The sequence below is a fragment of the Microcaecilia unicolor genome, chromosome 12, assembly GCF_901765095.1.
Source record: "Microcaecilia unicolor chromosome 12, aMicUni1.1, whole genome shotgun sequence".
Lineage (NCBI taxonomy): Eukaryota > Metazoa > Chordata > Amphibia > Gymnophiona > Siphonopidae > Microcaecilia > Microcaecilia unicolor.
In genome coordinates, this window is record NC_044042.1 from 22619498 (window position 1) to 22636023 (window position 16526).

The 16526-nt window shown below is 43.5% G+C and overlaps 1 protein-coding gene across 2 annotated transcripts in view; it reads right to left on the minus strand.

Annotated features, from left to right (window-relative positions):
* PTPN7 (protein tyrosine phosphatase non-receptor type 7) overlaps positions 1 to 16526 on the minus strand; it is a 63511-nt gene that overhangs the window by 40576 nt on the left and 6409 nt on the right. The window lies entirely within an intron of this gene.

The window sequence follows — 16526 nt, forward strand, 5'->3', positions numbered from 1 at the left end:
GGAGTGGTGGCAGTCCATTTATTGGCTGCCAGCAAAGGTATACCTAGCGTGCCCACACGAAGGGAGGGAAGAGAGAGAGGCAAGTTTTGCTGTCCACCCCCCCCCCCCCCGGCCACCCCTGGCCCTTCCAACTGCAGAGCTGGCTAGGTCCAGAGAAAGCGCCTGTTGTTAAAAATTTACCAGCACACCCCTGTATACTACCCACCCTGCCTCCTGCCCAGGAGCCAGTGCACAGGTTGTACTAGCAGTGACCAGAGTTCAGAGTGAAGGTAGAGTAGAATGAGACGCTGGAGAAATGTACCCAGTCTACAGATATTGCTACATATATCCTGACATCTTCTTGCCTTTCCAACCTTTGCTCCCTCCCCCACCCCCATTTCTCTTCCTCTTTTTGTCATTGCATTTTTTTTTTCAATTTCTTTCTTTGCGACTTTCCTTTTTCTACAGCCTTTAGAAAAAAAAAAAAGAGGACAAGTCTTGAGACACTAGTTCAGGATTTGTCTCTGCCATGAACTCATTGGGGTCAATGCAATGTGGAGGCTCATTTTCAAAGCACATAGGCTTACAAAAGTTACGTGATAGGCTACTATGGGGCTCGTTTTCAAAAGAGAAAAAAACATTCAAAAAGTGTCATAAAGCAGCATTTGGACAAATTTCTTCTCAAAACAGCCAAATCAGTATTTTCAAAACTTATTTTGCAGATGTTTATTTATGCAGAAGGGGGAGTGTCAGATGCTTGTCGAAGGTGGGTTTAGGGTGTGCCTAACACTTGGATATTTTACAACCATAATGGAACAAAACCAAAACGCCTAGGGCTGAAACTTCAACGTTTTGATCAAGACCTATTTTTAAAAAGAATAAGACACAAAAAAGGTGCCCGAAATGACCAGGTGAAAACTGGAGGGAATCAGGGATGACCCCCTTACTCCCCCAGTGGTCTCTGACCCCCTCCCACCCCCCACCCCCAAAGATGTGATTTAAAATATTACTTACCAGCCTCTATGACAACTTCAGATATTATTACCAGGTTTATTAGAGCAGCAAACAGGTCCCTGGAGTAGGGTTACCATATTTTGTCCCCCCAAAAGGAGGACACATGCCCCGCCCCCTTTCACACCCGCCCCGTCCCTTTCACACCCCACCCCGCCCCATTTCACATCCTCCCCGCCCCCTTTCACGCCCTTGTTCCGACCCCTGTCACATTTCCCCTCCCCCCAGTCACACACCCCGTTACTTCCCCTCCCCTTACCTTACTACTGCCCTGGTGGTCTAGTGACCTCTTCGGGGCAGGAAAGAGCCCCCTCTTTCCTGCCCGGAGCACTGCCCTGCATGCATCCTTCCTGTTTGTGATCTCGGCGCCCACCAGCCTGCCCGTTTGTCCAGAAATACAGACAAACGGGCAGATTGGCAAAACCCGCCCGGTTGCCCGGATATATGGTAACCCTACCCTGGAGCAGTCTAGTGCTCTGTGCAGTGCACAGTAAAGAGGGGGACCAAGGCCCATATCCCACTCTACCTCTTACGCTTGTGGTGGAAAGTGTGAGCCCTCCCACACTCCCCCAGAACCTACTGTACCCACATATAGATGACCCCTTCACCCGTAAGGGCTATTGTTGGTGTACAGTTAGGTACAGTAGGTTGCTGGTGGGTTTTGGAGGGCTCAGCATACAGTATAACGGTGAGATGTGTACATGGGAGCTTTTATATGAAGTCTACTGCAGTGCCCCTTAGGGTGACCCATTGCTCTCCTGGGAAGTCTGTGTAGCTAGTCTACTAAGAATGCTGGCTCCTCCCACATCCCAACAGCTTGATTTTGTGTGTTTTTCTCTTGGCCCCAAAAGGTAAATGCAAAGAGCATGAAAACATCTTGCATGTGGCCATTTTCCAAAAGAAAAAAAAAAGAGAGACGTTTTGCTGTTTCAAAAACGGCCATATTTCCTATTCAGAGTCAAAGTCCGATTTAGACATCATATTGAAAATACCCCTCCATGTAACTTTGCAAGTCTTATGTGCTTTGAAAATGAGCATTAAAGGGTGGTAGGCCTTGCATACTGTTCTGCATATAATTTTGGGTGCAACCATAGGGGCCCATGTTCAAATGAGTTTTACGCAAAGCTAACCGTGTGCAGTGACCTGCGCTGACATTAGCGCACAGCTCATTTAATTTCCCGGTAATTAAGATATCTAGGTATGAATTCAGATGCAAAGAAGTGAGCACTGGCTTCATTTTTTTTAATGCTGGGACTTTAACGACAGGTCTGAAAAGGAGTAAAAGGTTAGCGCAGGCATTTGTGGTCAGCATTAATGAAGATTTTATGCCCTGTTTCCTCTTTTCATCTTGAGCATGAAGGACCCACAACTTTCTTCTGGTTTTGTTGAAAAGGGTGGGTCAAAAAATTTGCATGGGCTGAGAAGCTGAGGGGAAGATGTGCTAGACAGAATAGTACAATGATGTACAGCTACTGGTATTATAACACAACTAGCCGTTAAGCCCGTTAAAATGGGCGAGATTTCCAGCTACCCTCCTGCCGCCGCTCCCTCCCCCCTCCGTGCCTGGCCCCCTGCACTGACCTGACAGTGCCGCTCACCTCCGTGTGAAAGCGCTGCAGGCAGATCGCTCTGCTGCTGCCTACAGCGCTTCCACACGGAGGTGAGAGGCGCTGTCAGGTCAGTGCAGGGGGCCCGATACGGAGGGGGGCGGGAGCGGTGGCGGGGATGGGGGGAGGGGGGAGGTTGGTGCGCGCGATGTTCGTTTCCAGCTCCAGCAGCAGACAGTCCGACTCCGTTTCCCTCTCTGTTCCGCCCTCTGACGTCATCACGTCTTGACGCAAGGGCGGGACAGAGAGGGAAGTCTCTACTGCGCATTTGCAGGTGAGTCGGTCACTTGCCATTTATATGTTTGATGATACAATAATATTTTGTATAGAATAATATTAATATTTATTTAGATTTTGCTCACACCTGTTTCAATAGTAGCTCAAGGTGAGTTATATTTAGGTACACCAGGTCAGTGGTTTTCCACACACCCAAGGACCACCTGGCTAGTTTGCTTTTCAGGATATCCATAACGAACATGCAGGAGAGATATTTGCATGCAGTGAAGGAAGTGCTTTGCGGATATCCAGAAAACTGAAGTGGCCAGGTGGTCCCTGAGGACTGCGTTGAAAACCACTGCATTAGGTATTTCCTGTCCCTAGTCTAATTTTGTACCTGAGGCATAGGGAGTTAAGTGACTTGCCCCAAATCACAAGGAACAGCAGTAGGATTTGAGCAGCACACTGCAGGATGTTAAAGTCAGTGATCTAACCACTAGGCCCCACCCCTCCACAAAGTAGCATTCCAAGAAACGTGCATAACATATATGCAGGTTTAAAAACTGTGCAAAGTTACAATTTTCCTGATACTGACAACATTTTTGTGCTTTTATAAGTACATAAGTAATGCCACACTGGGAAATGACCAAGGGTCCATTGAGCCCAGCATCCTGTCCACGACAGCAGCCAATCCAGGCCAAGAGCACCTGGCAAGCTTCCCAAACGTACAAACATTCTATACATGTTATTCCTGGAATTGTGGATTTTTCCCAAGTCCATTTAGTAGTGGTTTATGGACTTGTCCTTTAGAAAACCGTCTAACCCCTTTTCAAACTCTGCTAAGCTAACCGCCTTCACCACGTTTGCATATGTACATTCCGTTCCAAGTGCTGATACATTTATTTTATAAGCAAAACAGAGCTGTTGCCAGCGCATACCTGTGCACACATGCTTCTGTTGTGTTCTCCTATATTAGAGCACATTTTTGCATGCAACTTATTTCCATACTATTTGGTTACTGTATTGGGGACCTACATTTTTTTCTTGATGCTTGCATCAGAAAATAATGTGTTAAACGTTGGGACACATCTCTAATGTAAGGTCCCAATGGGACCTAATTAACATTTTATTAATATAGGGGGGGTTATATTCAACATAACTTATCTGGGTAGGAGTGGCTCCTTCCTGGATATGGGTCATACAAGGATTTTCAGTGGCACTTACCTGTGGTGCTGAAAACATGGGCAGACTGCCTTGGCTCTCTCTGGGCAATAATGGGGCAGCCTGAGAGAGTGGAATCTGGGCAGAGTCAGGAGTGGCAATATTCAATCCACTAACTGGGAAACTGTCCAGATAAAGTTAGGTAGCTATCTGGGTGGTACTTGGCTGAATATCACCGGTACCCGGTGGCCACCAAATAACCAGGTACAGCCTGGAACTGAATATCCAGGTACAAAAAGCCTGTGGGTCTATCAGATTCCTCTCCTCTCAGGTCCTGTTTGTAGCTTATTCATTTTATTTATCAATTCAATTTACTGTATCCTTAAAGGAAGTGAAAGGATTCATCCAATGAAAAAAATCCCTTTCATTTGTGTATCCAAAACTTTGGAATTCTATAATAAAGCAATTTAAAGGGCCCTTTAACTAAGCTGCGCTAAAAAGTTACCTTCGCTATTACTAGCGCGTGAATTTCCCACGCGCTGAGGCCACTTTTAGCATGGCTGTGAAATGGCTATGCACTAATTACCCAATTAGCACATGGTCATTTACTAGGTGTGGTAGGGGCACACGCTGATTGGTTAGTGTGCAGTGTTGCAGCTGCAGTAGCCAATTAGCTCTGGGCACATCTCTCCGCCCCCAAATACACAAAATTATTTTCAGTTTTTTAGCATATGGGAAGCATGCACCAAAGCCCAAACTACCATGGGACCCCTGGACCCCGCAGTAGGCACTTTTAACCTGCGGTAAGCACACATTAGTGATTACCACAGCTTAGTAAAATGACCCCTAAATCTACTGAAAATTAATTTTCTAGAAAGAAATTTAATCTTGCTTTTTAATTTAGAGTATTATCTTATTTATTTATTGATACTTATATCCCACATTATCCAAATATCATTATTCCAGTTCAATGTGGCTTAGAGAGTAAATAAGAAACAAATCTGTGTAAAGTATAATATTAGATACAATATATAGAACACAGAAACATTTAAATCTCTCCAACAGTCATAGTGAGTGTTGTCAATTGCAATCAACGTAGGAACTTGCCGAAGAAGAAGGCCTTTATGAATTTACGGAAAGTCAAGTAATTAGTAATACGTTTTATTCACTAGGAATGGAATTCTACTAGTTGATGCCTAAATGAGAGAAATCCCTATTTAGTATAGATTTATAATTGATATTTTTATATCTGAAAGAAATCTCAGTGAACTTGGAAGATGTACTGAGCCAAATTGACAAATTAAAGAGTGATAAATCACCTGGACAGGATGGCATACACCCCAGGGTATTGAAAGAACTCAAACATGAAATTGCTGATCTGCTGCTAGTGATCTGTAACCTGTCATTAAAATTGTCCATAGTACCCGAAGACTGGAAGGTGGTCAATGTGATGCCGATTTTTTAAAAGGGTTCCAGGGTGATCCGGGAAATTACAGACTGGTAAGCCTGACTTCACTGCTGGGGAAAATAGTGGAAACTGTTATAAAGAATAAAATTACAGAGCACGTAGGCAAACATGGTTTAATGGGACAGAGTCAGCATGGATTCAGACAAGGGAGGTCATGCCTCACCAATTTCTTTGAAGGCATGTATAAACATGTCAATAGAGGTGAGCTGGTTGTTGTAGTGTATCTAGATTTTCAGAAAGCTTTTGACAGGGTTCCTCATGAGAGACTTCTGAGAAAATTAAAGAGTCATGGAATAGGAGGCAAAGTCCTTCTGTGGTTATTGGACAGAAAACAGAGGGTAGGGTTAAATGGCCGTTTTTCTCAATGGAGGAGGGTGAATAATGGAGTGCCAGAGGGATCTTTACTGGGACTGGTGCTATTTAGGATATTTATAAGTGATCTGGAATTCGGAACGACAAGTGAGGTGATTAAATTTGCAGATGACACAAAACTATTCAACGTTGTCAAAATGCATGTGGATTGTGAAAAATTGCAGGGAGACCTTAGGAAATTGGAAGACTATGCAACCAAATGGTAGATGAAATAGTAGTAATATTCCACGCAGAACCCCAAACAGTAGCAACATTCCATGCTACCAATCCTAGAGTAAGTAGTGGCTTCTCCCATTTCCATCTCAGTAATAGATAGTGGAGGAGTAGCCTAGTGGTTAGCGCAGCAGACTTTGATCCTGGGAATCTGGGTTCAATTCCCACTGCAGCTCCCTGTGACTGTGGGCAAGTCACTTAACCCTCCATTGCCCCAGGTACAAAATAAGTACCTGTATATATGTAAGCCACTTTGAATGTAGTTGCAAAATACCACAGAAAGGCAGTATATCAAGTTCCATTTCCCCTTCCCATTATGGACTTTTTCTCCAGGAACTTGTCCAAGCCTTTTTAAAACACAGATACATATGGAGGTGCATGTTAGAAAGGACATCTAACTCAGAATGTGGACGTCCCAGTCAATCTGTCTGAAATGGACGTGCACCTCACATTTATTTTACAACAAAATGCAGCCTGCATATGTCCAGCATGAACATCCATTTTGCAAACTGAAACGTCCAAAATATGAACAGAGAATAGTACAACAAGGGACATGGACAAGGGAAAATAGCCACACAGATGTCCATGTGAAGGAATAGCCTAATGGTTAAAGCAGCCAGTGGAGAGCCAGAGGTTGCCAGTTCGCTCCGCTCCTGCTTTTTGTAATTTTTGTTTCTTTCCTTTTTAAATTGTGAGCACTCCAAGGACAGAAAAGTACCTACTGTGACTTCCTTTATCTCCTTTCAGTGGAGAGCTGCTCAATCACAGCCCCTTTCTGTAACCTGGACGTTCCAAATACCAGGTCTAAATATGGACATCCATCTTTTTGAATTTGAGCGTCCCTTCCCCTTCTGCAATCAGAGCTGGACGGCCATCCTTTGGCCCGCACCACTCCCCATTGCCATACGGTCGCATTGCCGTGTTAGATGTCTATATCCTGGCTTTATAAAATCGATATTTGGATGTCCATGCAATAAGGATGTCTAAATGTCAGTTTTCAGACATCCAAAACACAAACAGATCTTCTGAAATGAGCACCTTAGGCACATTGATCCTGGATTATGTTAGTATTCTGTAATGGAATCCAAGCACGCAGATCCTGTTATGGAATAAGCTCTCGCCACATGGCATCAGGGCGACTAAAAGGAGGTACCCACTTATAGAATGGCCCCTTTAGGGGATAAGTCTATAAAGTGGAGTGGAGGAGTGGCCTAGTGGTTAGGGTGGTGGACTTTGGTCCTGGGGAACTGAGGAACTGAGTTCGATTCCCACTTCAGGCACAGGCAGCTCCTTGTGACTCTGGGCAAGTCACTTAACCCTCCATCGCCCCATGTAAGCCGCATTGAGCCTGCCATGAGTGGGAAAGCGCAGGGTACAAATGTAACAAAAATAAAATAGATACTATTGGAGATTCTACATGGAATGTTGCTATTCCACTAGCAACATTCCATGTAGAAGGGCGCAGGCTTCTGTTTCTGTGAGTCTGACGTCCTGCACGTACGTGCAGGATGTCAGACTCGCAGAAGCCTGCGCGGCCACATTGGTGATCTGCAAGGGCCGACTTCTACATGGAATGTTGCTAGTGGAATCTCCAATAGTAGCAACAGTGGAGGAGTGGCCTAGTGGTTAGGGTGGTGGACTTTGGTCCTGAGGAACTGAGTTCAATTCCCACTTCAGGCACAGGCAGCTCCGTGTGACTCTGGGCAAGTCACTTAACCCTCCATTGCCCCATGTAAGCCGCATTGAGCCTGCCATGAGTGGGAAAGTGCGGGGTACAAATGTAACAAAAAAAAAAAAATAGGCGGTACCATTCATACATCGATTACATGTGTAAATGATTGGATGAACGATATATGCATCCAAATTTGTGCACATATGGATATAAATGCCAAACAAACCTGCCTACGCTCTATTCTGTAAATATTTGCATATCTTAACACTTATTTCACCAATAGTGGAGTGGAGGAATGGCCTAGTGGTTAGTGTGGTGGAATTTGGTCCTGGGGAACTGGGTTCAATTCCCACTGCAGCTCCTTGTGACTCTGGCCAAATCACTTAACCCTCCATTGCCCCAGGTACAAATAAGTACCTGTATATAATATGTAAGCCACATTGAACCTGCTATGAGTGGGAAAGCACAGGGTACACATGTAACAAAAAAGAAATAGACCTACACATGTAACTGTAAGTTACAAATTTATCTTCAGCATTTACATGCACACATTTATGCCAGCTCTATGGCTGATGTAAGTGTTCATAATATTTTATGAACCCTGGCTTATGGTTTATTAAATTTCCTATACCACCATTCAAGATCTGACAAAGTGGTGTAGATAAAAATCAATACATAAATATTGGGAAAGAATTCCATTTTCAGATAGGACAGCAACCTAATAAACATTCAACCAAAGGCAACATTCACTCCTGGTTCTCAATCACAGCACCATTCCATTATGGAAGAGTTATAGAATCTCCCCCCCCCCCCCATCTCCCCCCCCAAAAAAAACAAATGTGGCAACGTTCAGCTGCTGAACAACTAAAAGGGATCCTTTTACTGAGGTGCGCTGAAAAATGGCTTGCGGCAGTGTAGGCACGGGTTTTGGGTGCACGCCGATCCATTTTTCAGTACGCCTGTAAAAAAGGCCTTTTTGAAAATTTGTGCCGAAAATGGACGTGTGGCAAAATTGCCGTGCGTCCATTTTGGGTCTGCGACCTTACCACCAGCCATTATTATTATTATTATTTGTAGCATTTGTATCCCACATTTTCACACCAATTTGCAGGCTCAATGTGGCTTACATTTGCCGTAATGGCGGTTGCCATTTCCGGGTAACAGAATTACAAATGGTATTGCGTTAAGGTGCATACATACATGGTAACATACATGGAACATAACAAACATGGAACAGATCATGGTATATATATATATATATATATATATATATATATATAGATAGATAGATAGATAGATAGATAGATAGATAGATAGATAGATAGATAGATAGATAGATACACTATGTGTATAAATACATGGTAAAGAAGAATACATTATGGCATTGCATGAAGGTTCCTGAGTAATAATTGGATTATAACATACATTAGGTCATCAACTATGGAGAGACCATATTCGACATAAGGACTGAAGTGGTAGTGCTTGTTCACTAATAGCAGAGAGGTTAATCAGTCAAGTGATAAGATTTCGGTTGTGTCTAGGTCGTGTATAGTCTTATTATTTAGTATTTAAGATGGATGTTTGTGGCATGCCTTCTTGAACAGATCTGTTTTCAGTAGCCTTCGGAAGATAGTTAGGTCTTGCGTTGTTTTTATGGCCTTCGGTAGTGCGTTCCATAGCTGGGTGCAAATGTATGAGAAACTGGTCGCGTATGTGGATTTATATTTTAGCCCTTTGCAGTTAGGGTAGTAGAGATTGAGGAATGTGCATGCTGATCTTTTACGTTCCTAGTAGGCAAGTCTATAAGGTCTGACATATAGGTCAGGGCTTCCCCGTGAACGATTTTGTGGACCAGGGTACAGACTTTGAACGCAATCCGTTCTTTCAGTGGGAGCCAGTGTAGTTTTTCTCTTAGGGGTTTGGCGCTTTCGTATTTCGCTTTCCCAAATATTAGTCTGGCTGCTGACCTAGCGGTAAAGTCTCACACGGTAACCGGGTGGTAACTCCATTTTGGCGCACGTTGGGCACGCGTAGACGCTTATGCGGCTTAGGGCCCCTTTTTTAAGCTAGTTATTGCTCAGGCATAATTTTAAAAAGCATAACTTTAAATGGACAGGGCAGTGGGTATGGTCACTGCTCAAATTTATATTCAGCAGCACTAGTTCAACACATGTGGACTATATAAATAAAATTAAGCTTTAATGCCAGAGCTTCACTTTATACCCTAGCTGGCTAGCTAAATATCAGGCCCTATCTTTCTATTTTTTAAAATTATTATTATTATAAGAGAAATTTAAAACTTTGAATCTTGAAAACAGCGAACTGCACTCCAGGTTCCTATATATTTTCTGGCCGATCCCTGGTTGTGTAAATCATTAGCTACTGATTTTATTAGCAATTTTTTTCTCCTTCCTGTAGCAACAATTGCAAAGCGACAACACAGTGACAAATTCCTAGCACAAAACAAAGAAACAATGAGCTCCAGAATGCTTTCTCTCTTCTCTTTTTTTCTCTTCTCCCCCCCCCCCCCCCCTCCCATCTTTCTCTGCAAAGCAATTAAGTTGACAGACAGAATTATGCATCTCTTCACTCTCCCAGTAAAATGAGTAGGATTACTCACCCAGCACACGTGGTAGCCTTCCAAGGAAGGCTGAAATAAAACCACCCCTGCTGTATAGGGTCCAGAAGATACCCTAAGGTCAGCCAGACCTAAGGGAGTCAGGGCACAGGGGAAGAGAACCTCTACAGTACCTGTCACTCAGAGCATCCTTTACTGCTTTAGAAAGAAACAGAAGCGGCAGCAGCAGAACAACTAGGCAGGGAGGAGGGGAACAAACCAAGCAACCTTAGTCCCTTCCCCCTTCCATTCCCCATGGACCATAGTTGCTGATGCTGTGTAGAACAAAAAATTGAATGACCACGGCAGCCCACTGCTTATGTCTGTAGTACATGAGTTATGGGGTACCTGCTGCAAACTGTCTATTCTGACCCATCGCTTGGTTGATTACGGCCTCACCACAGTGCCTGAAACCTTTCCTTGGCAAGATATTGTAGACTTCTGCCATTGCCTCATTTGCCCTGATGAATCTTCGTCTGGTTACTGGCCAGGATTAACCCTGCTTGGTTTCTGAGAGCTAAGTGATTTGAACATTTGTGGAATTTATTTTTCTGAAAGGTAATCAATAGAAATAAAATAAAACATGGAAAAGAAAATAAGATGATGCCTTTTTTATTGGACATAACTTAATACATTTCTTGATTAGCTTTCGAAGGTTGCCCTTCTTCGTCAGATCGGAAATAAGCAAATGTTGGTAGATGACAGTATATATAAGTGAATCATCAAAGCATTTCAGTCATAGTCTAACAGGATGGGGGTGGATAGGTGAGAGGAGGGTGACAAACAGAGCAATACAACTTTATGGTTTATAATGGGCTAGAAAACCCAGATCTTTGTTAAGTCCTGTCTGTTGGGTGTCAAAATATTCAATCAGTCTGACTTCAAAGGTCTTACGTTCCTGTATTGTTTTAAAGTTACCTTTCAGGATTCTTACTATGAAATCACTGGTACAGAGTTCTGGTTTTGTAAAGTGCTGCCCCACAGGGGTGGAATCCTGGCTTTTATTTCTATTGATTACCTTTAAAAGTGGACTAACATGGCTACCACACCTCTCTACTCAAGATTTTTCTGAAAGAAATTTTTACAGCCAAAGTCTCTGCATCCTTAAGAAAATAAGAATAGCCATACTGGCTCAGACTAATGATCCATCTAGCCCAATATCCCGCTTGCAGCAGTAGCCAATCCAGGTCACAAGTACCTGGCAGAAACCCAATTAGTAGCAACATTCCATGCTACTAATCCCAGGGCAAGCAGTGGCTTCCCCCATGTACATCCCACTAACAGACTATGGACTTTTCCTCCAGAAACGTATCCCTTTTTAAACCCAGATACGCTATCCGCCATTACCACATTCTCCAGCAACGAGTTCCAGAGCTTAACTATTCTTTGAATGAAAAAATATTTCCTCCTATTTGTTTTAAAAGTATTTCCATGTAATTTCATTGAGTGTCCCTGGTCTTTGTACTTTTTGAATGAGTGAAAAATTGATTCACCTTCACCCGCTCCACACCACTCAGGATTTTTGTAGACCTCAATCATGTCCACCCTCAGCTGTCTCTTTAGCCTTTCCTCATATGGGAGCAGTTCCATCCCCTCTATCATTTTGGTCGGTCTTCTTTGAGCCTTTTCTAATTCCGCTATATCTTTTTTGAGATACGGTGACAAGAATTGAACACAATACTCAAGGTGAGGTCGCGTCATGGATAGATACAGAAGCATTATAATATTTTTAGTCTTATTTAGCATTCCTCTCCTAATAATTCCTAGCACCCTATTTGTTTTTTTGGCAGCTGCTGCTGCACACTGGGCAGATGTCAGCATATTGTCTACAATGACATTTAGGTCTTTTTCTTGAGTGCTTACTCTTAAAGTACATCCTAGCATCAGATAACTATGATTCGGATTATTCTTCTCAATGTGCATTACTTTGTATTTGTCTATAATAAATTTCATCTGCCATTTGGATGCCTAGTTTTCCAATTTCCTAAGGTCTTCTGCAGTTTTTCCACAATCCACACGTGTTTTCACAGCTTTGAATAGTTTTCTGTCGTCTGCAAATTTAATCACCTCACTCGCCGTTCTGTTTTCCAGATCATTTATAAATATGTTAAATAGTACTGGTCCAGTAGAGATCCTTCCGGAACTCTACTATTCACCCTTCTCTCTTGAGAAAAATGGCCATTAACCCTACCCTCTGTTTTCTGTCCAATAACTAATTCTTAATCCACAGAAGGACGTTGCCTCCTATCCCATGACTTTTTAATTTTCTCAGGAGTTTCTCATGAGGAACTTTGTCAAAAGCTTTCTGAAAATCCAAATACACTACATCAGGGGCGTAGCCAGACACCCAAATTTGGGTGGGCCTGGGCCCAAGATGGGTGGGCAGAAGTACTCCGCCTTGTCCCACAAGTGATTTTGTCTCTCCCTCTCTTGCCTGCATCCATATGGTCTCTCAAACATACACCCTTCCCTGAATACCTTTTAAATAGCAGATCTGCACCGGCAGCGAGCAGCAACTAATACACACTGCTCATGTTGGCCCCACGGCCTTTCCTCTGATGTAACTTCCTGTTTCCGCAAAGGCGAGAATACATCAGAGGGAAGGCTGCAGGGCTGGTGCGAACAGTATGTATCAGTCGCTGCTTGCTGTAGGCAAAGATCTGCTATTTAAAAGGTATGCAGGAGGGACAGTTGGGAGTTTTCGGCTGGTGGGGCTTGGGAATCCCTGCCAGCCACATTAGAGATGTGCTGCTATTGGGTGGGCCTGAACCCAAAGTGGATGGTCCTGGGCCCACCCAAGCCCACCCTTGGCTACGCCACTGCACTACATCAACTGGCTCACCTTTATCTACATGTTTACTCATGTCTTCAAAGAAATGAAGCAAATTGGAGAGGCAAGACCTCCCTTGGTTGAATCCATGCTGACTCTGTCCCATTACACCATACTTGTCTATGTGCTCTATAATTTTATTCTTTATAAAAGTTTCCACTATTTAGCCCAGCACTGAAGTCAGGCTTACTGATCTGTAATCCTTCCTGCCTCTGTCACCCGTTGTGTCTATTTCAGTCTCATGGCTCTCTTTCTTGCACCATATCCTCTCTCTTGATTTCTTCCAAGGGCTCCACAGCACTATATAATGTTTGCTAATTTATTACTGGTATCAGGGTTTTCCCCCAGATTCTCTATATCGCACAAGTTTTGGTACCCGACTTTGTGCGGTCATTAGAGGTGCGCGTGCAAATAAATTGACTAATGAGCACAAAAACATCAATAATCGGGTGCTGACATCCAATTAAGTACATAAGTACGTAAGTATTGCCATACTGGGAAAGACCAAAGGTCCATCGAGCCCAGCATCCTGTTTCCAACAGTGGTCAATCCAGGTCACACACAGATACCCGGCAAGATCCCAAAAATGTACAAAACATTTTATACTGCTTATCCCAGAAATAGTGGATTTTCCCCAAGTCCATTTAATAACGGTCTATGGACTTTTCCTTTAGGAAGCTGTCCAAACCTTTTTTAAACTCTGCTAAGCTAACCGCCTTTACCACATTCTCTGGCAATGAATTCCAGAGTTTAATTACACATTGCAGTGGAGGAGTGGCCAGAGCACTGGTCTTGCAATCCAGAGGTGGCCGGTTCAAATCTCACTGCTGCTCCTTGTGATCTTGGGCAAGTCATTTAACCCTCCTCTGCCTCAGGTACAAACTTAGATTGTGAGCCCTCCTGGGACAGAGAAATATCTAGAGTACCTGAATGAAACTCACCTTGAGCTACTACTGAAAAAGGTGTGAGCAAAATCTATATAAAATACTATTTTATTTAGGATGTGCTCCCATTACAGATTAGCACATAGGGGAGATTCTATATATGGTGCCTAAAAAATGGGCACTGATGCATATTCTATAATCTGTGCTAGATTTAGACGTGGTATATAGAATACATTTAGTTGATATCTCAGCACTTAAAACTACGTGCATCCATTTACACCAACAAAAACATGGCTAAATCCCTGCACGTAGATTTATATGCACTGGGTCATATTCTGTCCATTTCCCCGCCCGTAACCATGCCCTTTTTGCCTGCGTACATTAGAACTTTGGCACACTTTGTTACAGAATACGCTTAGCGAGTTGTGCATTTAAATTCTAATCAGTGCCAATTAGTGCTCATTAGTGCTTAAGTACTGTTATCGGTGCCCATTAGCTTGTTAAGTTATGCACATTGTTATAGAATCCACTTGGATTTCGGCACGGATCTCTAGGCGCGCTATATAGAAACTGGCAGATAGTGCTCAGTTGTTTTCAGTGCCATTTATTGAATTGTATTATTTTATAAGCATTTCAAATTATGAATGTAGCACGAGAGAAAAACTATGCTAGTCCATCAAAACTAAAAACTACTTGATAGACAACTCAGTACATAAGTATTGCCATACCGGGAAAGACCAAAGGTCCGTCAAGCCCAGCATCCTGTTTCCAACAGTGGCCAATCCAGATCAGAAATACCCGGCAAGATCCCAAAAAAGTACAAAACATTCTATACTGCTTATCCCAGAAATAGTGGATTTTCCCCGTCCATTTAATAACGGTCTATGGACTTTTCCTTTAGGAAGCCGTCCAAACATTTTTAAAACTCCGCTAAACTAACCGCCTTTAACACATTCTCTGGCAATGAATTCCAGAGTTTAATTACATGTTGAGTGAAGAAACATTTTCTCCGATTCGTTTTAAATTTACTACATTGTAGCTTCATCGCATGCCCCCTAGTCCTAGTATTTTTGGAAAGCGTGAACAGGCGCTTCACATCTACCCGTTGAACTCCACTCATTATTTTATAGACCTCTATCATATCTCCCCTCAGCCGCCTTTTCTCCAAGCTGAAGAGCCCTAGCCACTTTAGCCTTTCCTCATAGGGAAGTCGTCCCATCCCCTTTATCATTTTCGTCGTCCTTCTCTGCACCTTTTTTAATTCCACTATATCTTTTTTGAGATGCGGCGACCAGAATTGAACACAATATTCGAGGTGCGGTCGCACCATGGAGCGATACAAAGGCATTATAACATCCTTTGTTTTCTATTCCTTTCCTAATAATACCTAAAGTTGACAGGTAGAGATGATACCTTTGTGACAAATATATCAAGGTTGATATTCAGCCAGCAGGAGGCAGCCCGCATAAGTGCTGTGGTTAGTGCTGACCCCGGATATTCAATGCCGGGCCGTTTCTGGTGACCGGCACTGAACGTCTGTAGTTTTTTTTTTGGTTGGCGCTAACTTAATTGGCTAAGTGAATATTCAGCACTGGCCGATTAAATTAATAACGGGCAAAGGTAGGACTACTGTTTATGTGGCCCTATTGCTGGTTATTGCACGATACAACTGGTTAACTTTTTGGCACTGACTGGAAAATTTCAGTGGAGATAACCGGTTATCTCACGCTGAATATTCGTGATTAGGTGCCAAAATACTATTTAACTGGTCAGCAGCCATTTCTGACAGGTTAAATAGCTTTGAATATCGAGGGGGATCATCTCTACTCAAATTTCTTGGGGTTTGACATTCTGCACTAGTTAACTAGATGGGAAAGGCCCCTGTCTGGTTAACTAGTGCTGACTGGATCCACACAGCATTTTCAGTGGCAGATAACCGGATAGTGCTACTGTTTGACTGCTGCAGCACTATCCAATTAATGCCAGGGCAGAATGGGGGTAAGAAGGGGAAAGGAAAAATTAGTGTGAAGCTGGGAGGCGACGGCAGGGGAGGGTTGACAGCGGGAGGGGGGTCAAGAGGGTCGTCGACAGGGGGAGGTCAAAGTTAGTGGTGGTGGCGGTGGGGGGGTCGGCGGGGGGGGGGCTAAAATGTGCCCCCTCACCTCTGGCTCTGGACCCCCCTCCCGCCGAAGTCTGGCTACGCCCCTGCTGCATGGCCATGTGTGTTTGGGGCTTTTTTAACCTGCTGCAGTAAAAAGGGCCCTAGCGTGTGGGAAAAACGGCCCCTGCTGCCAGCACAGGGCCCTTTTCCCTGCAGCTTGGCAAAAGGGCCCCTAAACCCTCCATTGCCTCAGGTCCAAACTTAGATTGTGAGCTCTCCAGGGACCAGGAAATATCCAGTGTTCCTGAATGTAACTCACCTTGAGCTACTACTGAAAAAGGTGTGAGCAAAATCCAAATAAATATCCATGTCTAATCAAGCCCACAGCTGACCAC